This window comes from Sminthopsis crassicaudata, chromosome 4 (assembly GCF_048593235.1).
Source record: "Sminthopsis crassicaudata isolate SCR6 chromosome 4, ASM4859323v1, whole genome shotgun sequence".
In the NCBI taxonomy this organism is placed as follows: Eukaryota; Metazoa; Chordata; class Mammalia; order Dasyuromorphia; family Dasyuridae; genus Sminthopsis; species Sminthopsis crassicaudata.
In genome coordinates, this window is record NC_133620.1 from 133001240 (window position 1) to 133028565 (window position 27326).

The 27326-nt window shown below is 33.0% G+C and overlaps 1 protein-coding gene across 4 annotated transcripts in view; it reads left to right on the forward strand.

The window, feature by feature from the left end:
* RSPH3 (radial spoke head 3) overlaps positions 1–25751 on the forward strand; it is a 113331-nt gene extending 87580 nt beyond the window's left edge. For 2 of the 4 annotated variants that reach the window (XR_012489143.1, XR_012489145.1), the window contains 2 exons: positions 13678–13805; positions 25491–25751. The gene's annotated coding sequence lies outside the window, so the exon portion shown is untranslated. The remainder of the gene's footprint in view (positions 1–13677; positions 13806–25490) is intronic. The other 2 variants (XM_074309410.1, XM_074309406.1) reach the window with 1 other exon arrangement.
* The last annotated feature ends 1575 nt before the right edge of the window (positions 25752–27326 follow it).

The window sequence follows — 27326 nt, forward strand, 5'->3', positions numbered from 1 at the left end:
TATCCAGAGGGAGTAAAGGGATGGGACAACTGGTCCTAAAGAGATTACAAGGGATCTCTGAGCTAGCATTTAGCATAGGACCAGACACTATTTGTCAACTCCAGGCAACATTCCCATTTCTGCGTTCCTATTCTAATGTGGAGAAGAGTACTTGTGATCACAAGGGAGCAAGAGCCCTGATAGCTATCCCAGAGCAGAATGAAATACTAACACTATGGTTGTAAGAGAGTAGGGACTGGCCTGGTGTGAGGAAGAAAGGGCAGACCATTGGCCACACCTCTCCTCAGCTCATACCTTGGGAGCACCAAAAATGTACAAACCTCCAGAACTAGCTGTGAAAACAAGTACAAAAATGCTTAAAAGATGGAATAGTGCTGCCATCTCTCCTCTAGATGAGCAGAGCCAAACTTTGACATAAAGTTCAAAGTCAAGAATTAGATTGAAAAAGTAAAAAAATCTTGCCATATTATCTTTCTCCATAGTGACAGTGCTGATGACACAAGAAAACAGTATGGAAAACAACTACAAGCAAAGTCTTAAAGGACATTGCAGATGGGAACAAGTCCAACAAGAATTCCTGGAAGAGGATTCTGGGAAAATGACAGAATAAAAAATGAAATTATTTGGCTTTTTTAAATTCTCCCACAATATAGACAATTTAATACCGCAAAGAAAACTTTGAAGGGCAGAAATAATTAAAACTTGAAGCAAAGCAGTTATCCAACCTAAAAGAACTTAGGAGAATGTTAAGGAAAGGCTCAATCTTGAGAGAGGTGATGTAACTCAAATGAGGTTCAAATAATTCCAGGCAGACACTGCCAAATCAGCAGCAAACAGTAAGCAGCTATCTTGGGCAACAGGCTCAGCTTCAGGAACTTTCATCCTATAGACAGTGTGGAGGTCAAATGCTGATCAGGAAGGATATAGGGCCTTCTGCCAATGTTGGATGCCCAGGTACACTGATCTGATGCAGTCTTGGGCTGTGGCTATAGTTAAGGAGTAAGCACATGCCACCGAGTGCAGTACACTCAGGGACTCTGCTAGCTGTGGACACTCACAGAGTCCCTGGTTTTGCTTCCAGGGCAGAGGGGTGAGGTGAAATTTGAAATTGTGGAAGAAACAAGACTGTTGGCAATGATAGCCTGACACATTCCCCATACCTCAGAATTAGAAAGTGACTTTAACACAAAGTTAACAGACAAGAAATAAACTACTTTTAAAAATGATAATAATACAAAAGAGAAAGAACTCAATCATAGATGTCTATTATAATGATAGAGATCTGGGTTCAAATTCAAAAGAAGATACTGAAGATAAAACATCAACTTATTTCTATCTCAAAAAAAAAAAAAGCAAAATGCTCACAAGACCCTAAGAGTTTTTGGAAAAACTCATAAAGAACTTTAAAAATCAAATGAGAGGTTGAGGAAAAATCAGGGGGGGAAGTAAAGAGTAATGCAAGAAAATTAAGAGTTAACCAAAGGGCAGCTAGGTGGAGTAGTGGATAGAGCATCAGCCCTGAAGTCAGGAGGACCTGAGTTCAAATGTGACCTCAGACACTGCCTAGCTATGTGGCCCTGGCCAAGTCACTTAACCCTAATTGCCTCAGGGGAAAAAAAAAAGTCAACCAATTGGAAAAACTCAAAAACTTATAGAAAAATTACTCAAAATTAGAATTGGGCAGATTTCATAAGACATTAAGAAATAACAGCAAAATAATGAAAAATAAAAGAAATGTTGAAACATCTCATTAGAAAACCAACTGATCTGGAGAACAAATGGAAGAGAGAGACAAAGAACTTTTACATTACTTGAAAATTATGATGGGGGGGGGGGTTGTACTTCAAGAGATTAAGGATAGTTGTGCTAAAGCTTTAGAAGCTTTAGAGTAAAATAGAAATAGGAAAAATCCACCAATCACCACCTGAGAGAGATCCCATAATGAAAACTAATTTTCAAAGCTCCCAGGTCAAAGAGAAAAAGATAAAAGCAACTTGGGGGATGGGGGGAGGTGAGGAAGACAATTTAAATACTATGGAGCTATCTTCAGGATAATACAAGATCTAATAGCTTCTACCTTGAAGAACAAAGGCATGGAATGATATATTCAAAGAATAAAAGAGCTGGGCTTGCAACCAAGAATAATTTACCTAGCAAAGCTAAAATTAACTAAAGGATTTTCAGGTATTTGTGAAGACCAGACCAGAACTAAATGGAAATTTTGACCTACTAAATAAACATAAAATTAACCTTAAAGACCAGTTAGAAAAGATTTAAAATCAAAATCTTTACTTCTTACATGGGAAACATCTTTAACTCTTAAAAATGTTCTCATTACTTTGATAGAGCATGTATAGATAGAAAGCGGGTTTGAGTTGAGTATGATGGGATGATTCTAAAAATAAAATTGGATAGGGAGAAGTGAATGGTCTCATATAAATGAGGTATGAATGGGAGAATTATAACAGTTGAGACAGGAAGGAGTGAAGAGCCAACAGTGCTAGAACTTAATTCACATCAGAACTGGGTTGAAGAAGGAATAACATAGACATCTAGAAGGGTAAGAAAGTCTTTCCCCAATAGTAAATTTTTTCTCAAATGCATGTAAAGATAGTTTTCAACATTCATTTTTGTGAAATTTTGTGTTTCAAATTTTTTCTCCCCTTCCCCAAGACAGCCAAAAAACTGATGTCAGTTAAGTATGTACAATTCTAAAAGTCTTAAAATTACAAAGAAATAAGTTAAGGGGATAGGATGAGGTAGGGATTCTTACAAAGCTAGGTGTATTGGCTTTTTTCTTAACTGGTAACTTCATGTTAAAGTTGGTCTCTAATCTTAAGGTATGAAGAATGTGTCACACTTCAGGAATAAAGGAAAGGGAGAGAGGGTAAGGGAGGTCAATCAGGGGAAAATTTAAAAAGGAATTCTTATAGTACAGCGTAGGGAGACTATGGTGAGAAGCCAATTAGATACTTGAGGAGAAATAGATTTAAAAAGAGGGAGAGAAGAATAAGCAGTGATGAAAAATAGGATGGAAGGAAATGCACAAATAGTAACTATAACTTTGAGTGTGAATGGGATAAACTCACCCATAAAATGAAAACAGCAGAATGGATTAAAAAAAATAATCTAATAATATGTTGCTTACAAGGAACATATTTTAAAATGAGAAATACACGTAGAGTAAAAATAAAGAGCTAGAATAGAATTGATTAAGCTTTAGCTGATGCAAAAAAAAAAAAAAAAGGCAAGGGGTAGCAAATCATGATCTCAGGCAAAGTTAAACCTAAAATAGATTTAATTAAAACATAAACAGGGAAACTACATTATGAGATAGATGTGAAATTACTTCATAGATAATGATATAATACTAATACTAAATCTAATAGCATCAAATACTATAGCATCTATATTTTTAAAGGAAAAGTTAATTTGTAAATGGAAATAGCAAAACTATAATGAGGGGGGACTTCAGTTTTCTCCTTTCAGAGCTAAATAAATCTAAACAAAAAAAGTCAAGGAGAAAAAGAGATGTGGATATCTGGAGAGAATTGAATGGTATTAGAAAGGAACACATCTTTATGGTACTTTTACAAAAATTGACCATATATTACAGTATAAAAACTTCACAAGTAATTTGCAAAAAAGCAGAGATATTAAATGCATCATGTTCAGATATAATGCAATAAATATTATGCTTAATAAGGGACCATGAAAACAGATTAAAAATGAACTAGAGATTAAACAATCTTAAAGAATAATTGGGTTAATGAATAGGTTATAGAAACAAATAAAGAGAAGGATAATAATGAAACAATATATCAAAACTTATGGGATGCAGTAACTAGAGGAAAACATATCTCTAAATGCTAATATCAATAAAATAAAGAAAAAGCAGACTAATGAATTGGGTACACAATTTAAAAAAAAACTAGGAAAAGGATCAATTAGAATCTCCAATTAAACATCAAATTAGAAATCCTAAAAATTAATGAGATTAATAAAAATGAATGTAAGAAACCTAGTAAATTACTAAATAAAACTAAAAGTTGATTTTGTTTAAAAACCAACAAACTATTGTTTAATATAAAAAAAACAAATTACTAGTATTAAAAATGAAAAGGATGAATGTATCACTAGTGAAGATGAAATCAGAACAAATTTGTTATTTTGCTTAATTATTTACTAATAAATTTAATAATTTAAGAGAAATTGAAGAATATTTACACATATATAAGCTGCTAAGATTAACAGAAGATGAAGTAAAATATCTAAACTTATTTTATAAAAATAAATTGAACAGGCCATAAATGAACTTTCTAAGAAAAAAGCATCAGAATAAGAAGGATTTACAAGTGAATTCTACCACAGTATTTAAAGAACATTTAATTCCAATATTAAATTAATTACTTGAAATGAGGCAAAGAAGTCCTATGAAACTCCTTTTATGAAACAAATTTGGTGCTAATATCTAAACCAGGAAGAATAAAAACAACAAAAATTATAGAACAAGTTCATTAAGAATATGAATATAAAAATTTAAAATACTAGCCAGTGGACACTACAATATATCAGAAAGATTATACATGGTGGCCAAGTGGAATATCAGAAATTGAGGGATGACTTAACATAAGGAAAACTATTAACATAATTGATTATATGCATAACAAAAATAACAACAATCATATGATTACAGTAACAGATGTAGAAAGAGCTTTTGACAAAATACAACATTCATTCCATTAAAAACTGACTATGTAAAAACGTCACAGATAAATGGAGAAAAGCAAAACTATCAAGTGCACTCTTTTCAGACCATAAAATAAAGAGCTTGGAAGGATAGATTAAAAATCCATTTTAAATTAAGTAACCTAATCCTAAAGAATAAGTGAATCAAAGAACAAATCATAGAAATAATAATTTCATTAAAAATAATGGCAACAATCAGACAACATACAAAAATTTTAGGGATAAGCCAAAGCAGTACTTAGAGGAAAATTTGTATCTCTAAACATATCAATAAAACAATAAAAAAGCAGATGAATTGGGCATGTAACTAAAAGATCTCAAACAAATTTTAAACATCAAAATAAAAATACGAAAATCAAAGGGAATATTAATAAAATTGAAAGAAATATAAAAGTAATATTTTAAAAAGATAAATCATTTGATTAAAAAAAGAAAAACAAATTATGAGTATCAAAAATGAAGAGTGAATGTCATTAAAGAAGAAATTAAAGCAATTGTTTGAAACTATTTTGCCAAAGTATATGCCTATAAAATGGACAGTTGAAGTTAAATGAGTGAATATTTACAAAATACAAAATATTTACAAAAATATAAATTACTTACATTACAGAAAAGGAAATAAAATACTAAAATAATCCTATCTTAGAAAAAGAAATTGAACAATCCATAAATGAGCTCTCTTAGGAAAAATCACCAGAACCAGATGGATTTATAAGTAGATTCTACCAAATGTTTAAAGAATGATTAATTTGAAAATTTATTAGTTCTAACTAATTAATATGGATTACAATATAAAGTATTTGAAAAAATAGGAATCCTAAAATCCTTTCTATAACAGTTTTGAGCTTAAATTAGTAAAGACCAATTTCTTTAATATCAGTTCAAAAAATATTAATATACTAGAGCAAGAAGATTACAGCAATGTATCAGAAAGATAATAAACTTTGATCAGGTGAGATTTATACCAGTAATGCAGGGCTAGTTCAATATTAGAAAAACAATAGAATAGTACTTTTTGGTTATATCAATAACAAAAACCACATGATTAAGAGGTGTAGGGAAAAGATTCTGATAAAATCTAATACCCTTTCCAATTAAAAACTCTGGAATAGTTGCTTTTCTTAAAATGATAATATCTAAAACCAAGAATATATGTATTGGGGATAAACTGGATAAGATTAGGGGTGAAGCAAGGATGACAGTATCACCATTATTATTCACCACTATACTAGAAATGCTAGCTATAACAATAAGACAAGAAAAAGAAATTAAGGAATAAGAATAGACAATGAAGAAACAAAAACGATCACTCTTTGCAGATAATATGATGATATACTTAGAGAACCCTAGAGAAGTAACTAAAAAACTACTTGAAATAATAACTCTACCAAAGTTGTAGGATATAAAATAAATCCACATAAATTAGCATTTTTTGTATAATTACCAACAAAACATAGAAGGAAGAGAGAAATCCCTTTTAAAATAACTGAAGGTGTTATGAAATACTTGGGAGCCTACCTGCCAATTCAAACCGGGGAACTATATGAACAGTTACAAAATGTTTTCACACAAAGACAGATCTAAATAATTGGAGAAGTAAATAGTAATTGCTCATGAGTAAGCCAAGTCAACAAAATAAAAGTTGCCTAAAATAATTTACTCAGTGCCTTCCCCATCAAAATGTCAAGGAATTATAGAGCTAGAAAAAAAAAAAAAGACCAAATCTAAGCAAAATGAAAAGAAAATCAAGAGAATCAATGAAAAAAGTGAAGGAAAGACAGCCTAGCAGTACCAGATTTCAACCTAAATTACTGCCTACATCAGAGCAATCTGGTACTGTCTAAGAAAGAGTAATGAATTAGTGGAATATATTAGGTACACAATATACAGTGGTAAATAACTATAGCAATCTAATATTTGATAAAACCAAAGATCCAAACACTGGGGTAAGAATTCACTACTTGACTAAAATGACTAGCAAAATTTGAAAGTGGTATAATAAAAACTAGCCAAAAACTAGCCAAAGACTATCTTACACTATATACTAAGATAAAAAATCAAAATGTGTACATAATTTAGATAAAAAGGGCAATACCATAAGCAAATCAGGGAAATGTTACCTGTCAAATCTATGGATAAGGGAAGAGTTTATAAACAAATGAGAAATAGGATCACAGGAAGTAAAAAGGACAATTTTTATTTCATCAAGTTAAAAAGCAAAATCAGGAGTGAAAGATGGGAAAAATTGCAGCAAGTTTCTCTGTATAAAAATAAATAGCATTCTTATGTTTAAAAATTTGTAGCAGCTTTTAAAAATTTTATTCATTTAATATTTTCTCAGTTACATTCAAAACAATTTTTTAAAGACTTTTATTTTTAAGATTTTGGAGTTCTAGGTTCTCTCCTTTATCCTCACTGGCAATTAAGAAAATACATGTGAAGTTATGTGAAACATTTCCATAAAAGTCAAGTTGTGAAAGAAAACATAGATCCTAATGAAAATAAAAACCCTCAAGAAAAATTAAATTTAAAATATATAAATAAAGAATGCTTTGGTTTGTATTCAGACTCAATCAGTTCCTTCTCTGGGTAAGAATAAGATTCTTATCATAAGTCCTTAGTAGTTATGGATGATTGCACTACTAAGAATAGCAAAGTCATTCATAGCTGGCCATCCCAGAACATTGCTGTTATTTTGTTCATCAAGGACCTTCTAAGTTGTTGTTTTGTTTTGTTTTGCTCTGTTTTGTTTTTCTGAGAGCATCCTGATCCTCATTTCCCAGAGCACATAATATTCCATCAGAAAAACTTGTGTAGCAGCTATTTGTGGTGACAAAATAAAAATTGAGAGGATTCCTAACAATTGGGGAATGGCTGAATAAGTTGTGGTATATGATTGTTATGGAAATGAAGAGATTTTTCAGAAAATATCTGGGAAGATGTATATGAACTGATAGAGAGTAAAGTGGGAGAATCAGGAGAATACAGAATAGCAGCAATATTATAATAATGATTAAATGTGAATGACTCGGCTATTGTAATCAACAATTCCAAGGGACTCTTAATTTAACAAAAAATGTTATCTACCTTCAGAAGTAGAAATAATGAACTCTGAGTACAGATTGAAACATATTTTTTTCATTTATTTCTTCTTTGTTTTGCCACATCAAAATGCTCCAAATGATTAATAATAAAAATGCAAATCAAATCACCTTTGACATTGAGAATAGTAGATATTAGAGGGTTCGTAGAAAGACAGATTAATGTATTGTTAGGAGAATTAAATTGCCCCAACCATCTTGGAAAACAATTTGTAATTATACTTAAGAAAGGAACTAAAACAGTTATATCCTTCGGCCAAGAGATCATAGTACTAAAAGCTTATCAAGAGTAAAAAAGGTAAATTTTTTAAAAGCATATTATTTATTAAGTGTATTTGGGGTGCTGTTGCTGTGCTAGGAGCATATAAGAGAAGAGAAAGAGAATAAATTATAAAGAAAATGCAAAAACAGGATAGACTTGCAATTAGGAAGACCTGAATCCAAATTCCATGTGAGTCTTATTGTGTGATTCTGAGTAAGTAATTAATCAGATCTAGACTTCAGTTTACTCATATTTCCAGTAAGAAGGTTGAAGTCAATGGCTTCTAAGGTTCCTTCCAACTTTAAAACTATGGTCCAATAGACCAAATTTATACATATACCTATTTACACATAAAGTAAGCATATATATTGTTAAATGGCCCCATAATGCACCAAAATATTTATTGCAGCACTTTTCCAAATAGTAAAGAGCTAGGAACAAAGTAGATGCCCTCTGATTGGAGAATGACTTAAGCAATTTGTCATTACAAAAATATTATGGAATTTTACTGCTCCGTTACAAATGATAAATATAGAGAACCATGGGAAGATATATTAGATGATGCAGAATGAAGTAAGCAGAATAGAGACCAATGCACAGTGACTATAATAATGTAAAACAAACAAACAAAAAAAAACTAGCAACAATTAAAATTAAATTTCTAAACATTCAAATTCTTCTTCAGAGAATACTTCTCTAATAGGCTGGACATGTTGTTCTGATGCCAAATGTATATTTGCCTAAAAGATTATTTTGCTGAAAACAGGCCATTTACTAAATAAATAAAAAAAAGTTTACTGAAAACAATATGGCAGCCAAAATAAGTGATACAAAAACATCTCAAGCACTTGTATGATACGAAGACACCTCCAAGGCTTTCTGAAAAACTAAGAATCAGCTGTGCAATGTGGGAGACATTGGCCCAGGGCTGCCCAGTACAGCAAGCCTACGCCAAGGAAGGGACTTGAGCAAAGCAGAATTGCAATAGCTCAAAAGATTTTCTTGGAGAAAGATTCAATCGAGAAAATGAAATTCTCCCATTTCCCCTTGGGTGTTATTCCATTCTCCTACCACAAGAGAGAGCACTGTGACTATCACCACCACCACCATGACAAGTCTTAAGTTTCATAAATTCATTTAAATATGACTTCTGACTTCTGTTCAAAGATTTAAGCTTCTTATTATTTACAATATATTTATTCACCCACTATTAAATATCCTCTCTATATAAGAGTAAGTCTTTTGTAGGATACATAGACTCCAAGAATAAAAGAATCCTGAATATTACTAAGAGGTGTTCCAGGCCTTTAAGGTATATATAATCTAGTGGAGGAGAATAATGAAATTACTACAATGTAAAACAGCATTTGATGAGATATGATGACCTATGTGATCATAGGAGAGGTATAATCAAAGTCCAGTAGAAGATGAAGAGATCTAATTTTATTATGATCTGATTAATTAGAAGAGACTTTGAATGAATTAAGCATATTAACTGTGCATCATGAAAAAGGTGGTATTTGAAATACAAGCAAATCAATTAAACATTTGCTAAATTCAACTGTGCTTCAAGGAACAAGTGGAATTTCAGATGGGGCCTTGAAGGATGAGCTAATAGATAAGATTTCAGCAGGCAAATTTAAGGGAAGAAAACTCATTGTAACAAGGAATAACATGGACAAAATGAACAGTCAGGCAATAAGAAAGTATAAAGAATGTTTGGATGATGACCAGCAAACAAATTTGGTTTAAGCAGAGAGTACACATGGGAAAGTTATATGAGAGAAGACTAAAAGTATGGGAGACAAAAAGAATGTTAATAGTAATACCAAACAATATTATAGGAGTTATTTTTGAAAATGAGATGGCATCTATTAAACAGAAAAATGATGTTACATGCCTATCATTAATATCCCATTCATTCTTTTTTTGAATTTTAAATTTCTTATTTTTATTTTCCCCAGATACATGTAAAAAACATTTCTTTTGTTATACATGTACATTCATTTTATATTTATATATATATGTATATATATATATATATATGTATATATTTCTGCATATTTCATGTTGAGAGAGAAACATCAGAACAAAAGTGAAAAACTATGAGGAAAAAAAAGTGGAAATAGTATGTATTGATTAACATTCAGGCTTCATAGTTCTCACTGTGGATACAGATGGCATTTTCCATTCAAAATTTATTGAGATTGCCTTGGATCACTGAACTACTTAGAAGAACCAAGCCAATCATAATTGATCATTTTACAGGGCAGCTAGGTGGTGCAGTGGATAGAGCACCAGCCCTGAATTCAGGAGGACCCGAGTTCAAATATGATCTCAGACACTTAACACTTCCTAGCTGTGTGACCCTGGGCAAGTCACTTAACCCCAGCCTCAGGGGGGGGGGGGGGGAATTTGATCATTTTACAATCCTACTGTTGCTATGAACAATGTTTTCCTGGTTCTGCTTGCTTCACTCAGCAACAATTCATGTAGGTTTTTCCAGGTTTTTCTGAAATTAGTCTACTCATCATTTCTTATAGACCAGTAATATTCCATTATTTTCATTTACCATAACTTATTCAGCCATTCCCCAATTGACAGGCATCTACTCATTTTCTAATTCTTTGACACCACAAAAAGAATTGCTACAAACATTTTTGCACATTTGGGGACCTTTTCCCTCTTTTATGATTTCTTTGGGATATAGAAGTATCTCAAGTAGTGACACTGCTGAATCAAAGGGTATGCATAATTTTATGGCCCATTGGGATAGTTCTAAATTTCTCTCTAGAATTATTGGATCAGTCCACTTCTACCAATAAGCATTAGTGTCCCAGTTTTTTCATCCCCTCCAACATTTATCATTTCCTGTCTTTTAGGCAATCCAAGAGGTGTGAGGTGATATCTTTTAATTTGCATTTCTCTAATCAAAAGTGATTTAGAGTATTTTTTAATATAACTAGAAATGGCTTAAATTTCTTCATCTGAAAATTATCTGTTCATATTTTTGACTATTTATCAATTGGATAATGGCTTGTATTCTTATAAATTTGAATCAATTCTCTATTTATTTTAGAAATGAGATCTTTTTCATAAATACTGGCTGTAAAAATTCTCCCCCCCCCCCCAGTTTTCGGCTTTCCTTCTAATCCTAGCTGCATTGGTTTTCTTTGTGCAAAATATTTTTAATTTAAAAAATCTGATAGGTAAACTATCCTTGCTCTCCTAATTTGCTTATAATATCACTCTTTACACCTAAATCAAATCCGGCCATATTAGCTATCTTGACAAGTCACTGAATCTTTCTGATTCTATTTCCTCAACAGTAAAATGGGAAATGATGTCAATGTTGTCAGAAACAAATGCTAAAATATATGTAAAGTACTTTGCAAACCTTAAAACCTCCTATATGAGTCATTATTGCATTACCACTCTAAGTAATAATTTAAACTAAGTAGGAATCAGACTCACAATCCTCGCTTCATTAAAACCATATTCAAACCAACCCTATAGGATCTCAGGTATGGTATGCTTCCTTTTAATGACTCTGTTCATTTTAATGAATAAATACCCATTGACTACCTCATATGGTGTGGGGGGGATATAGTGCTAAAACATTGAAGGACCTAAAGATAAATAAGCCTGAAGCAATAAAATGGGACAGAGGATAGAGCACTGAACCTGGAATCAGGAAGAATTAAATTCACATTCAGTCATAGGAACTCAAACTATATCACCTTGAGCAAGTCATTTAACTTCTGTCTGTAAAATAGGAATAATAATAATACTTCTCAAGATCATCTGTGAATGTCAAATAATATAATTTTTGTAAAATATTTTGTAAATCTTAAAGTGATATATAAATACTAGCTTTTATTAAGCCCAGATCACGGTGGAGAGAGCCATCTGCCCCCAGAGAGAACACTGTGGGGATTGAATATGGATTACAACTTAGTATTCTCACTTTTTTTGTTGTTTGCTTGCATTTTATTTCTTTTCTCATTTTTTTTCCTTTTTGATCTGATTTTCCTTGTGGAGCATGATTATTGTGGAAATATGTGTAGAAGAATTGTACATATTTAACATGTATTGGTTTACTTGCCATCTAGGATTGAGGGTGGGGGGAGGGAGGAAAAAAAATTTGGAACACAAGGTTTTGCAAGAGTGAATGTTCAAAATTATCTATAGAAATTTTAAAAATTAAAAAACTTTTTAAAAATAAGCCTAATTCTTTGGAGAAAATAGTGTCCTGGAAATAAATTTTTAAAATTTATATTTTTATTCTAAATAATGGGTATTTGTTTTTCTAAAATGATAAATATTAACTATATGAACAAAATTATTCCAATTTTTAAAGATCATGTTAAGGATTTTAAAAAAATCTTTCAAAGTGAGTAGTAATAATATGGTCGGTCCATGAACCAAATTAAAAGTGTATAGAGAGAAGAAACCTACTTTTTCTACTCTGATGGGTTCAGTACCTCATAAGTATTCTTTTCATCAGTCTAAATAGTAACACTGATATGTCTTTTCATCCTGTACAGTTCTTATCCATGATTGCCTATAAATCCTCTATAAAGGATCTCCCTGACATAAACTGGATGTCTTTCTCTGAATCTTTTAATATTTTGCACCTACCAGTGCAGTACTCAGGATTAATATCTATTGGCTAAGCCTCCATTCAAACTGGAGAAGACTACATATTTATCCCATCTCCTTTTCTGGTCATAACTGGCTTTGATCTCCATATAGTCACAGATAAAGACCTACAGTGTATGGGATATTCAGGGAAAACTAGCACCTCTGATGTGAGGGCTTGCCAAGCCTTCATTAGGGCTATTCAACCACCTTTGGTGTCCACCTTCACCCGACTCTCACCTATATAATGGCCATATCCCAATAAAACCACCTCAGTACAGACTAAACCACATTGAGGGTAACTAAAAGACCTCAAACTTCTGGTGAGTTAGAGGGATATGAAGGTTTCCTCTGGCAGAATGAGTGAATGAAAACAATTTGTTCTAATGGCCATGAAGGTGGTTGAAGCAAACACTGTGGAGTGCTTAGAGTTTGATCAGATATCAAAGATATCAAGATCATCCACTACATCCCAAGCCATCACCAGTCATCCTGATTTTTGTCTTGCTATTAGTTTTTAATGACTCTGAAAGAGAAAAGTTAAACTAATGACTTTGTGCAACTCTGCCTAACTTAAATCCAAATCACTTGAGTATGGAGACATTGTCCCATGATGTCATTGGTTCTCTTCCAATGAAGGACAAACAATAACATATATTAAGAGTTATAATAAGCCTTAAGAGATAATTTTCAGGGATTCTTTGCCTTTTCTGTGTCATGGACTCCTTTAGTAATCTGGAGAAATTTTTGGACCCTATCCTAGCTCTCATGGTTTTTCTCCAAACTAGGATGAGTCATGGGAGTGGTGACACTCGTATAGATTGCTGATTCACAGAAAACTTGATGGTCTTCGGAAGTTCAAAACATGCTCTTTTTCATCCATTGAACAAAACAATACCACATAATTTTTTGCCTTTGGTCTAGAAAGAAACTGTGGGAACCCTAGAATGCTTACTCTTGTTCTCTAGCAAGAGAGAAAAAGATTGAGATGGTTGATGAAGCTGAGCTCCCAACCCAGCCACCTGCCATATCATAGCAGCAAGAAACACAAGGTACCATTATTAAAATACATTTATAAAAATATTTAAAGTTTTGGGAGATAAATTGAACATCAGTTCCCTGCATTCCTTGTATTTGCCTCTCTAATCAGAACTTTTTCCCCTGGATCTCCATTTTTGCAACTAGTTCCCTGCTGTTGTTTCATCATCTTAAATTTTGGTGCTCTAAAGAAATCCTGGTCACAAGGGGGTCTTGGTCTTTTGGTTTATTTCTCTAGAGTGGGGCTGATTTGCTTTCTCTTTGTTTTTTCTAATCTATGGCAAAGAGAGATTTTAGGCTTTATTGCTAGCTCCAGTTGCGAGTAAGATTAAGCACTACTATTACTCTTTATTGTCATTAGGATTCTGGCCATGGGAGTGGTTCATCTTAGAACATGATTCTCTATCCTTCTTCAATTTTCCCCTACCCCCCCAAGAAAACCTCTCCATCCTCCATTTTATTCCATGATTGCCCTAGAGGTTGAGGGATATTTTTTGAGGCTCCCTTAATTCTGTTTTCATCAGTCTATCAAAAATGGCATAACAATTTTACTATATACTAAGAACTATATGAAGTTCCTTCCCCCCAAGGAATTTATATTCTAATGAGGAGACAGCATGTAAATAAACATATAGAAAATTTCAACAGTAAATGGAAGATAAACTCAGAAGAGAGAAAACTCGAAGTGAAGAAGATTAGCAAACATGTCCTGCAGAAGGTGGCAAATGAGCTGAGACTTGAACACAGTCAAGGAAACTTAGAGGTTAACGTGAAGAAGGAGAGCATTCCAAGCATGATGGATATAGCAAAGCACAAAGAGGCATAAGATGTAGTGTTTCATAAGAGAAATAGCAAATTAGAAAAATGTAACTGAACCACCAAGGCCAAAAAGAACATAAATTACAAGAACACCAGAAAGGTAGGAAGAGCAATAAATTCATCAATTATGAATCACAATTCAGTAACCTAGATGAAAATGTTTATTTAAATTATTTTTCTTCTTAAAGTTAATTGTTGCTGTTTGATCATTTTTCAGTCATTTTCAACTATGGCCCCATTTGGGGTTTTCTTGGCAAAAATACTACAACAACTGCCATTTTCTTCTCCATCTCATTTTACAGATGGAACAACTGAGGTAAACAGTTAATTGACTTGCCCAGGAGCACACAGCCACTAAGTATCCGAAGTCAAATTTGAATTTAGGAACATGATTCTTCTGACTTCAAAGTCTGATACTCCTTTAAACAGAAGACCTATCCGTGATCAGGCAAGAATTTCTAGTAGACCACAAGAAGGCTACTGAAATTGCAGATATCTCTGAAATACAGCATCTAACCCCATACTTGAATCAATTTGCTGATAGAGAAATTTTAATGACTTATTCTAAGGTAGAAGGAATAGATAGTTTGGGAGCTGTTCCATTGACAGTTCAAGTATTTTAATCTATTAATACTTTATGGGGCCAAATTAATTTGATTAAAAATGTAAGTCATCTTCAGAAACTCAGCATAGACCTACCTCTCACATCTCATGATAAAATAAGGTCAAAATGGATACATAATTTGGGCATAAAGGGTAAGATCATAAGCAAATTAGGAGAGCAAGGAATAGTTTACCTATTAGATCTTTAGAGAAGGGAGGAATTTATGACCAAAAAAGGACTAAAAAACATTGTGAAATACAAAATAGACAACTTTGATTACATTAAATTGAAAAGGTTTTGCACAAACAAAACCAACACAAACAAGATTAAAAGGGAAAAACAAAGCTGGGAAATTTTACAGCCAGTGTTTTTGATAAAGGCCTTATTTCTGAAATATGTTAAAAACTGTGTCAAATTGATAAATGGTCAAAGGATATGAACAATTTTCAAATAATGAAATTAAAGCCATTTATAATCATATGAAAAAATGCTCTAAATCACTATTAGAGAAATGCAAATTAAAACCACCTCATATTTCTTAGATTAATTAAGATGACAGGAAAAGATCATGATAAATGTTGAAGGGGATGTGGGGAAACTGGGACACTAATGCATTGTTGGTGGAGTTGTGAAATAATCCAACCAAACTGAAGAGAAATTTGGAACTTTTCCCAAAGGAGTATCACATTGTGCATACCCTTTGATCTAGCACTGCCACTACTTGGGATACTTCTGTAAAAAGGGGAAGAAGAAAAGGAGGAGGGGAAGACAGAAAATGATAATTTTGATTATTTGACTTGCAGGAAAAAACCAGAAACAAAAAGATAATTACCAAGGGGTAAAAAAAAAAAGAAAAAAATGTAAATCACCATAAGAGTTGCTTCTGTCTGGAAGGTTGTCTTACCCCACTGCATCACAACCACAAGTCCTGAGACATGTGTCATCATTGAGTAGAACCCTAGACCTGAAGTCAAGAAATACTACATAAAAGCCAGTCTCAAACCCTTTCTAGCTGTAAAAAGGGTAGTATAGACAAGTCACTTAATGATTGTCTGACTCAGTTTCCTCAAATGTAAAATGGGAATAAGAAAGCATCTCTTTCACAAGGTTGTTGTGAAGGTCAAATTAAATGATACTGAGATGTAAAGCATTCAGTATATTGCCTTGCACATAGTAGATATTTGATTAAAAGTTTGCTCCCTTCATTACCCAACCCCCATGAAGCAGGAAAATGTAACTGATAATCACTAAGGGGCTTTTGGAAAACAAGAATTGCTTACACTACAAAAATGGAAGTAGTAGCCCTACATTTTAAGGCCTGGCAGCCAGGGGAAAAGCACTTATAAAGAAATCTGGGCTAGGAGCATGGAGGTCAATTAGACCTCACTTTTCTGTGTGGATTTAGGAAATTCACATTTCTGGACTTCAATTTTTTTAATGGACGAGCATCACTGTCTACTGGGACATGATTTGGAGTCAATTCTTGCTTTGAATCCCAGGTATGCAAGCATCTCTGTAACCTTAGACAAGTCAAATAACCTAACAAAGCCCAAACTCCTCAACTATAAAATGAGGGAATCAGATCAGATCAAAAGTTCTTTAAGTTTTTTGTCATGGACTACTTTTGGCAATCTGGTGAAGCTGAGGGACCCCTTCCTCAAAATAATGTTTTTAAATATATAAAATAAAATACAAGTTCATGAACCTCAAGTCAAGAACTCCTGAACTAGATGTTCCCTAATGTCCTACTATCACTATGAAGTGCATCTATGAAACATTACATAGTATCAAAAATAGACTGTATCCTAACTCCCTACTTCCTGTTTGTTTTATTTTTAAATTTTATTTTAGTTTTAATTTATAGGATAAAATAAGAATTTCTGTAACACAGTATAATAACAAGTACACATGAAACTTGCTATTCCATTTATATATAATAAAGTTATCATATAAATTTCTTTTTTCTTCATTCCCTCTTCTCTTTTCCCAAGACAGCTACCATTAGTCACAAATATGTGTATATTTGCAAATACACCCATATACACCCATATACACATACACACACATATATGCACACACATATTTGTGCCTAATAATATACATTATATATGTATTTATGTATGAATGTATAATCATTCTATACATATATTTATAAGTTCTTTCTCTGGATGCAGATAGTGTCTTCCTTCATATGACCTTTATAATTAATTTGGATAATTATAATAATAAAAATGACTTATTCACTTAAAATTGTTCTTAAAATAATATTGCTGTTATGATATACAATATGTTCTTGGTTTTTCTTATTTTGCTCTTCTTTATTTCATGCAAGTCTTTCCATGTTTTCAAAGATAATTGAGCTCATCATTTCTTATCAAATAGTATTATGTTGTCACAATCTTATATTAAAATTTGTTCAGCCATTTCCTAATTGATTGGAATTTCCAGTTCTTTGCTACATAAAAAGAGTTGCCATAAATATTTTAAAATACATGGGTTCTTTTCCTTTTTCCCTAAACATTTTCAGAAACAGATAGAGTAGAGGTATTACTGGGTCAAAGGGTATAGGCAGTTTAACAACTTTGGGGGCATAATTCCAGAATGGTTGGATTACTTCAAAATTCTCCTTTTATTACCTACCTTGAGTCAGTCACAGTTACCAATATGTTTTCTTCCTTTTTATTGTTATTGTTCAGTAAAGTCCAACTTTTCATAACCTCATTTGGGGTTTTCTTGGCAAAGATACTGGAGTAACTTGTCATTTCCTGCTCCAGTGGATTAAGGCAAACAGAGGTGAAATAGTTTGCCCAATGTCACAGAGCTATTAAATGTCTGGGGCAGGATTTGAATTCAGGTCTTCCTGACCCCCAGCACTCTATTCAAAGGATCATCTAACTGTTGCCTGCCTTCTTCCTTTCTGGCCACATATAGTACTTTTTGGAATTTTTCTTTTGGGATCTCATTCCTGAGGTGACCTGTGATTCTTTCAATGCCTATTTTGCCCTTTAGTTCCAGGATATCAGGACAATTTTTTGAAGGATTCTATTCAGGTTCTCCTTCTGATAATGGCTTTCAAGTACTCCAGTGATTATAATATTGTCTCTCCTACAGCTATTTTCCAAGTCAGTTTTTCCCATGAAATATTGCCCATGAGGTATTTTATCTTTTCTCTATTTTTTTCATTCTTTTGAATTTATTTGGTTGACTCTTTGATGTCTCATAGTCATTAATTTTTACTTGCCCAATTCTAACTTAAGTTGTTTTCCTCAATTAGCTTTTATACTTTGTTTTCCCTGTTTGGCCAGTGGTCTCTTTAAGGATTTGTTTTCTTTGGTGGATTTTTATATCTCCTTTTTCATTTAGCCAATTCTACTTTTTAAGCAATTATTTTTTTTTCCAAGCTGTAGATTCTTTTTTCATAATTCTCTTGCATCACTCTCATTTCTTTTCTCAATTTTTCATCTATCTCTCATATATGATTTTAAACTCATTTTTTAATTCTTCCATAAATTCTTTCTTGGTTTGAGATCATTTCCCATTTTTCTTTGGGGTTTTGCCCATAGGTGTTTTGACATTGTTGTTTTCTTAGTTTTTATCTTGATTTTATGGTGACATTAGCTTTTTATGGTCAGACTAATTTTTTTGCTTTTTGCTCATCTTCTCTGGCTTTTTTCCTTTCTTTTAAATTTGAACTCTGCTCCCAGGATGGAAGGGGCACTGTGTCAGGGTTCTCATTCCAGGACCCATTTGGCACCTGTGCAAATGCTGCACTAAGGGGATTGACTTGGTGGTGACTGGTGCTGTTACAGGTTATAAGGATTTGGCAGTTTACCTGGTGTTGAGACAGGGTCCTATGGTGATGTCTGGCAAGTGCTAAGGCTGGTGGGGTGTTTCTGCCTTTCCCCAGGCCACTCTGAGGAATTTGGCAGTCTGGCTGTTGGAGGCTGCTTATCTGGCATCAATTCATGTAAGTCTCTCTAGGCCTTTCTGAAATCATCCTGCTGATCATTTCTTACAGAACAATAATATTCCATAACATTCATATACCACAATTTATAAAACCATTCTCCAATTCATGGGCATCCACTCAGTTTCCAGTTTCTGGCCATTACAAAGAGGGCTGCCACAAACATTCTTGCACATACCGGTCCCTTGCCCTTCTTTAAGAAGCCCAACAGTAACACTGCTGGATCAAAGGGTATGCACAGTTATCAAATTTTGAGCATAATTCCAGATTGCTCTCCAGAATGGCTGGATATATTCACACTTCCACCAACAATGCATCAGTATCCCAGTTTTCCCACATCCCCTCCAACATTCTCCATTATCTTTCCCTGTCATTCTAGCCAATCTGACAGGGAAATACAAATATTTTCAACATCCACTAAATTTCCTGAGGCAAAGCCCTGGTTTTTGTTCTAGCTAGAGTTGCCAATTGAGTTGGTTAGTATTATTATTGCTGAGAATATTTGTATATAATAATATGTCTCTTCCAAGTTCTTCTACTTTCACTTCAGTCAGATGTGGGATTCTTTATCTAGTCAGAGGTTCTTAATCTTTTTATATCCATCATAGATTCCTCTGACATTCTGGCAAAGCCCTTTCTCAGAATACTGTTTTTTAAAACACATAAGAGATTACAAAGGAAACCACTTAGTTTGCAATAGTCTCTATAGACAGGAAGACAATGATCACGTGCAGTCTAGGAGCCAGCTTAATAACTACAGTAATTTCAAAATAGTGATGAATATAAATAAATAATATTTTGAATATAATGCAATTATCTATAAAATGATGTAAGAATGTCTGTGATTTCTACTGGTGATTAAGACACAAGTATTGCTAGTATTGTGACTTAATGCCAAGAAGTTGAAGGAAATGAGCCATTAAAAAATTTTAATTGGGATTAAATTTCAATGAGAATTTAGTCCAAATAAAGATGAATTGTTTTTCCCACTTAGGTTCACAGACCTTCTGAACTCTACAAGCTGCCCCTGTGGTCCTCAGGTTAAGAACTCCTATGTTGTACACAAGCTTAACTTAAGTGCCTAAACTATATTTAGACCTTTTGACAAAAGTACAAAGTATATTTCCCTACAAAAATGTGAAACCTAGTTATTGTTTTATGACTTGCTTATGTGGAAAAAGCAGGCAAAGTTCAGGTGGATATATCCCTGTATGGTTTTGCATGGCCTATTATGCATTAACCAGTCAGAGTCATGTCTCCTATAAAAATTAGCTGAAGACCAGCTTAATAATATATATATTCAACATATTGTTTAAACATATAATTTGGCATAACTGTGAAATTGTCTATTATATTTAGAAGATAAAGAGATATATCACAGCTCTGAAAAGAATTTTTTGCAATAATTCTTTTAGTCACAGAATAGCACACAATGACCTATACTTAGAGAAATCACGTGTATCCATTGACCAAATTCATAGGATTATGGAATCACAGAACAAGAACAAGAAGTAACCTTATAGTTCCTCATTTTACAGATGAAAAACTGATCCCCAGAGAGATTAAATGATTTGTCCAAGGCTATCACATGGATAACAGAGATGGAATTTGAACCCAGGTCCTCTTTGCTCTTGATTTCTGGTTCCTCTGACTTAAAGGCAAGACTTCTCATGCTTCCTACCAAATGCCATTCAGATCTTCCTTCTGCCTCCTTTTCAAGTACTGTCTCTCTCTTCTTCCTATTCTAAATTCATACCCAATATATTAGGGCATATGAAGAACAATTAAGTAGTATAGTGGATAGAGAATCAGACTAGAAGTCAGGAAAACCCATCTTCCTGAATTTAAATCCACTTAGCTATGTGACTCCAGGCAAATCACTTAACTCTGTTTGCCTAAATTTTCTCATCTGTAAAATGACCTAGAGAAGGAAATGGCAAATTCACTCTAATATCTTGCCCCAGAAAACCCCAATAAGGAATCAGAAGTGACTAAAACAATTCAACAGCATAATTAGAGCTTTTTCCAATCAATAGGAACTTTCTAATTTCATCACTCTGGATACTTGAAACATTGCTTTCTAGGTCCCCTCAAGAGCAAAGACAATCCCTACCCATATTACATCATATTTATTCTTGATGATATAATCTGTGTTTCAATAGGATACTGTCATCTTCCCATCACCACTATTTTCTCTTGCCAAAAACTGACTAGGAAATCACTAGGAAATAAAATTCTGACCAATCCATTATTTATTTGCATTAGATGGTGAATTATAAATTGTTACCATGACATTCACATTGACTTGAGTAAATTAACAATTTTGCAAATAAAATCTGCTAACAGCTGATACTCTTATGGGTTTGAGTTTCCTATTTCTCAATCATTTTATTTTACTGAAATACAAGTATGTACTACTAAAAGGACCATTCACCTCACTAATGAGCTCTTATAACAAGTTAGGACTAGAAGGACCTTGAATGATATAGAATCATCTAAATGACCTTTTTTTCCCTAAAGGATCTGCAAGAAAGTAGTTATGAGTAGCTTATGATATCTGCAGTGATTGTCTTCACCTCATGGCCTAGAGGTTTATTACCACTTGTACCAATTAAATGCATGTATATATAAAAATAAGACTTGGAGGAAGTACAAATACAATTGCTTCTTATTTATTATTTCTCTCTCCATAAAATTCTAAGATCCTTTCCATTCCTGTTCTTTTATAAGTTTAAACCTATTTAACTAGGAACAGCTCCACAGCTTTCTCAATGGGACAGAGTTAAAGGAAGCAGCAGATCTTGTCCATAACCATAACCACAAAGACATGTCAAAACAGTATTCTAAGAGAATGTAGCTTTATGGAGGTAGATTGTGTCAGGCTGACACAAGCATCACTGAAGTATCACTGGTAGTATGCCTGCTGATTCCTTTTAAACTTCTTTATCTTGAAATCTACATTAGACCTCTCTGCTGTTGACTCATTGATCCTTTTTTTAGTTTCAGTATTTCTGAAAAGCAAGTTCTGTTCTGCTGAAAATAGAACAACAAATGTCCCATTGCATTTGAAAACTATATCATCATATAGCACTGCCTACCAGGGGCTTTAAATTTTCCAGATAAAATCACATTACTGGACAGACAAAAAAAAATACCTATGTACCATGAAGAGTGCATACCCTTTTTATTTCATTTATGTATTTATTTAAAAATCACATTAGGAAGTACCCTTCAATGCTTCCATACCCAATCTGTACCTTGCCTATAATCAGTATTATTGTAACTGAAAGACATAAGTTGAGAAAGGAAAGATATTCACCATGTTTTGTCTATGTTTTATTAAATCAAAATAAGACACTAAAAAAAAGGCAGAACATGTTCTGTTGGACTTTTATCTATGTCCTAAATTGAAGCACAGTACTATATTGGTTTGTGTTGGCTTTGATTTTAGCCAAAAAACTTCATTTAAAAAAATATATATATTTATTTTTAAATATTCCTTTTAGGAAAAAAAATGAGTTTCAAATTCTCTTCCTTCCCTTCCACCTCTTTCCTACCCACTGAGAAGGCAAGTAATAATCTATCAATTATGATATGAAATTATACAAAACATATTTCCATATTAGCCATATCATAAAAAAGAAAGAAAAATAAAGTGAGAAAATAATGCTTCTATTTGCACTCAGAGTTCATCCTTTTTTTCTCTAGAAGTTAATTGCATTTTTTAGCATGAGTTCTTTGGAATTGTCTTACTTTATTATGTAGATCAGAATAGCTAAGTCTTGCCTACTTGATTAATATTAATTAATGATTAAACATTACTGTTAACAATAATCTCCTAGTTGTGCTCATTTTACTTTGCATCAATTCACTTGTCTTCTCATGTGTTTTCTAAAACCATCTCTCTCATCATTTCTTACAAGATAATATTACTCCATTATAATCACATGCCACAAAAAGAGCTGCTACAAATATTTTTATAGATTGGGTTTTTTTCCTTTGAGCTCTTTAGGGGTACAGAGCTAATAGTGGTATTACTGGGTCAAAGGGTATGCACAATTTTACAGCCCTTTGGGCATAGTTCCAAATTGTTCTCCAGAATGATTGGACCAGTTTTCAAATCTACCAACATCACTAGTGTACCTGTTTCCTCTTTTACCCTCCATCATTTGTTATTTTTGATAAGGATTAACGTGGTATCTCAGAGTTTCAATTTGTGTTTTTCTCAATCAATAGTGAGTGAGCATTTTTTTGTATGACTATAGATAGCTTTAATTCCTTCTCCTGGAAACTGCCTATTTATATCTTTTGACTATTTATCAATTGAAGAATGGCTCTTGTTTTATAATTTGACTCAGTTTCCTATATATTTCAAAGATGATATCTAGGCTCTTTTTTTTTTTTTTTTTTTTTTTTTTTTTTTTTGATCATGGTTTTCAGGTGTCCAATAATTCTTGTTATATCTCCTTAATCTACTTTCCAGGTTAGCTTTTTACAGTGAAATGTTTCACATTTTATTTTATTTTTATTCATTCTTTTCACTTTTTAAATGATTTCTCAGTCATAGAGTCATTAGATTCCATTTGCTCAATGCTAATTTATAAGAAATTATTTTCTTCTATGAACTTTTGTACCGCTTTATGTACATTTAGCCTATTTTGCTTTTTAAGGAGTTCTTTTCTTCAGTGAAATTTTATAACTCCTCTACCATTAGGCCAATTCCGTTTTTTAAGGTGTTAATTTCTTAGTATTTTTATGCTTCTGTTACCAAGCTATTAACTTTTTTTCATAATTTTCTTATGTCACTCTCATTTCTTTTCTCAATTTTTCCTCTACCAATCTATCTCTTTAACACTTCCAGAAATCCTTTTTGGGCTTATATCCAAATTAGCATTTTCCTTTGAGACTTTACACTTAGCTGTTTTCATATTGTTGTTTACTGAGATTGTGTATTCTCTGCCATCATAATAACTTTTCATGGTCAAATTCCTTTCTGGTTGTTTACTCATTTTTCCAGCTTATTTCTTGACTTTTAACTTTCTGTTAGAGTTGGTCTTTGATCACCTAGAGCTGGAGAGGTACTGTCCCAAGATTCAGGCTTTTTCATACTGTTGTTTTCAGAGCAAGTTTTGGGGTCCATAAATTTTTGATGTTTCCAAGGTGGTGTGATCCAGGGAGAGGTGTGGTCACTATTCTCCTAGCCTGTGCTGTGGTCTTTACCCAGGAAACCCCCCCCGCCCCCCCTTCCCCTACAGTCACATTAGCACTTCTCTTAGCCTTAGAACTCTCAACCAGTCCCTTTCTCACCTGCAGTTGCAAACCCTAGCACTTCTCTCTGCCTTGGAACTGAAATAAGAGCCCTTGCTCCCTTGTGACCAATCATAAGAGTTCCTCTCCATCCTGGAATTGAGACACAATTGTATGGACAATAGAGTTGCCAGTCAGTACCAGCTGCACCTGGTATAAACAAAAGTCTCCCCTTTAATCTCTTTTTGACCATTTATCTGACCCCACTCATCTTCTCTGGGCTAAAAGCTGCCACTATTGCAGTATCTTCCAAGGTCTACTACTAGTGCTGAATTGAAATAAATCATTTTTAGAGTTCAAGTAGGATATCCCCAAACACATCATCTATCATTGAGTGTTCTTGAGGTTGAATTTAAACTTTAAATTTATTTTCATTTTTTCCTCCAATTCCATCATTTCCATCATTCTTCAGTGACTAGAACCAAGTTATAAAAATTACCAAAATAAATCTAATATAAATTTCTATAAGGTACTAGTAACACTTCAGAAGAAGAGACAAAACTAGTATCACTGCTGGCCTTTCTGCCTTCATGGCAAGGGTCTCTGCCACCATTATACCATACAAAGAAAATTCATGGGTGTGAAATCAGTAAAGTTTCATTTAAACAATGATAAGTTCACAAATGGAGAATAAGTCAAGAAAAGTAGTAGTACAGTACTAGACTATATAACAAAGTAGTAAAAGTTATAATAAAATTGCACAAAATTGGAACACTCATACCAGATCAAGTGGAAGAGCAAAAGAGTTGTACCATCATATTTCAGAGCTGATCTCATTTAATTAAGATTTTTATAATTAATTTTAACTAAGTGTAAGAGTTTAATGGAACACTAATAGGCAACTGGGCCTGATTGTCAGGATTTCACCTATATTGAAATGTCAGTAAGAAGAAAAAAGTGTATTATTTTTTTGATATCTAAAATTGCTATAACTTAAGATACAACCATATATAAAATTAGTTTAGTCTTAAATAATTTCTATTTCTTTCTTTTTTTGAACAGTGTGGAAACTCAAAACTTCAGGACTTTGTGAAACAAGGGAGTTGAAAAACATTTAACAATCTTCACTTCAACTAAAATCATATATTTTTATGCATGCTTTGTATTTACCTATGAGTATATGTATTGCATTATTCTCCCAACCCCTAGCAGAATTTAAATTTGTTGAGGAAAAGGACAGTCTCATTTATCTTCCTGTCTCCCCGGTACCTACTATAGTACCTAGCATATAGAGAGTCTTTAATAAAAAATCTGTTGAATTAAGTGAGTGGAATTATTAGCTAGAAATTTAGTGCTTGTGCGATAATTCAAAGCAATTCCAATAGATTGAGATGAAAAATGCCCTCCATATCCAGAGAGAAAACTATGGAGACTGAATGTGGAGTGAAGCATGGTGTTTTCATCTTTTTGTTGTTGTTATTGTTTGTTTTCTTATTTTTGTTTGTTTTTGCTTCTCATGATTTTTCCCTTTTGATCTGATTTTTTTTGCACAATATGACAAATATGTAAATATATTTAAAATCTATATCAAATTGCTTGCTGTCTTGGAGAGGGGGGAGATAAAGGAGGAAGGGAGAAAAATATAGAATACAAAATGTTATAAAAATGAGTGTTGAAAAACATGTATGTACATGTATATGGAAAAATAAAATACTTTTAAAAATGAAAATTAGTGTTTGTTTAACTAATGTGATATTTAGATTAGTAGAAAGGAGTATGGCATTAAAATATCAGTAAATGTTTAGCACAGATTTAGAGCTGGAAAGGACCTTAGAGGTCACCAAATCCAAACTCCTCAATTTTAAAGTTGAAGGAATGAGGCCCAAAGAAACTAAGAATCTGAGACAGTTTACAAATTTAGATAGTTCTTTTTGACTCCAGGTTCAGTACTGTATATGTTACAGAAGTCTTTACTGAACAGCCTTTTTAGTGTGCTGCATCCAATTTGGGTCTTTTTTTGTTGTTGTTGTTAAGAATGAGGCCTTTGTTTCTCTCTATTCTTTGTTTTTAAGTAAATTTGTTTCTATTTTCTATTTCTTTTATTCTTAGATCACTTACATTCACCAATGTGTTCTTCCTCTTTTTCTATATGTGTGTATGTATGTATGTATATATGTGTGTGTGTACACATTCATATTTTCAGAAATAAATATTATACAAAAACAAAAAAGTACCAATAAAAATTTTTCATTTTTAAATCTTTCAGAGAAATGTCAGAAGTATTACCAAAACAGCAATAGCAAAGATATGGGAACATATGCCCTAGGAGGAAAAGTTAAAGGAACTAAGATTACCTTGGATAAAAGAAGGCTAACTTGAGACCTAATTAAAATAAGGAATTTTCTAGTTTGAGAGAGGGGGGCAATAGGAAAAGGCAACTGTGTTCAATTTTAAGAGCAGGGTGGATGGAGCTGAAAGAAAGCCAAAAGGAGATGGAGGAGCCTGCCCTCTCTTCCCCATTTCATCTGTTCCTAGCCTCCACCAAATTTCAACCTGCCCCTCAGTGGTGTATGGTGCTATCCTGATCCCCTACCCCATGTCTCTGAAGATGTTTGTCTGGAAGGAGAGTTGTTTTATTTATATTAAAAAAACATTTTCTTTCCCTTATTACATTTGTAACTATCATGTTTTCTGTCTGGGTCTCAGTTTACTTATCTGTGAAATAAAGGAGTTGAACTAGATGATCTTTTTCTCTCTTTCAATTCTTAAACATAATAATAATAATAGTAATAGCTAACACTTATGTAGGACCTTAAGGTTTGCAAAACAACTTATAAAAATTATCTCATTTTATCCTAACAACCCCGGCACATGGGTGTTATTGTTATCCCCATTTTA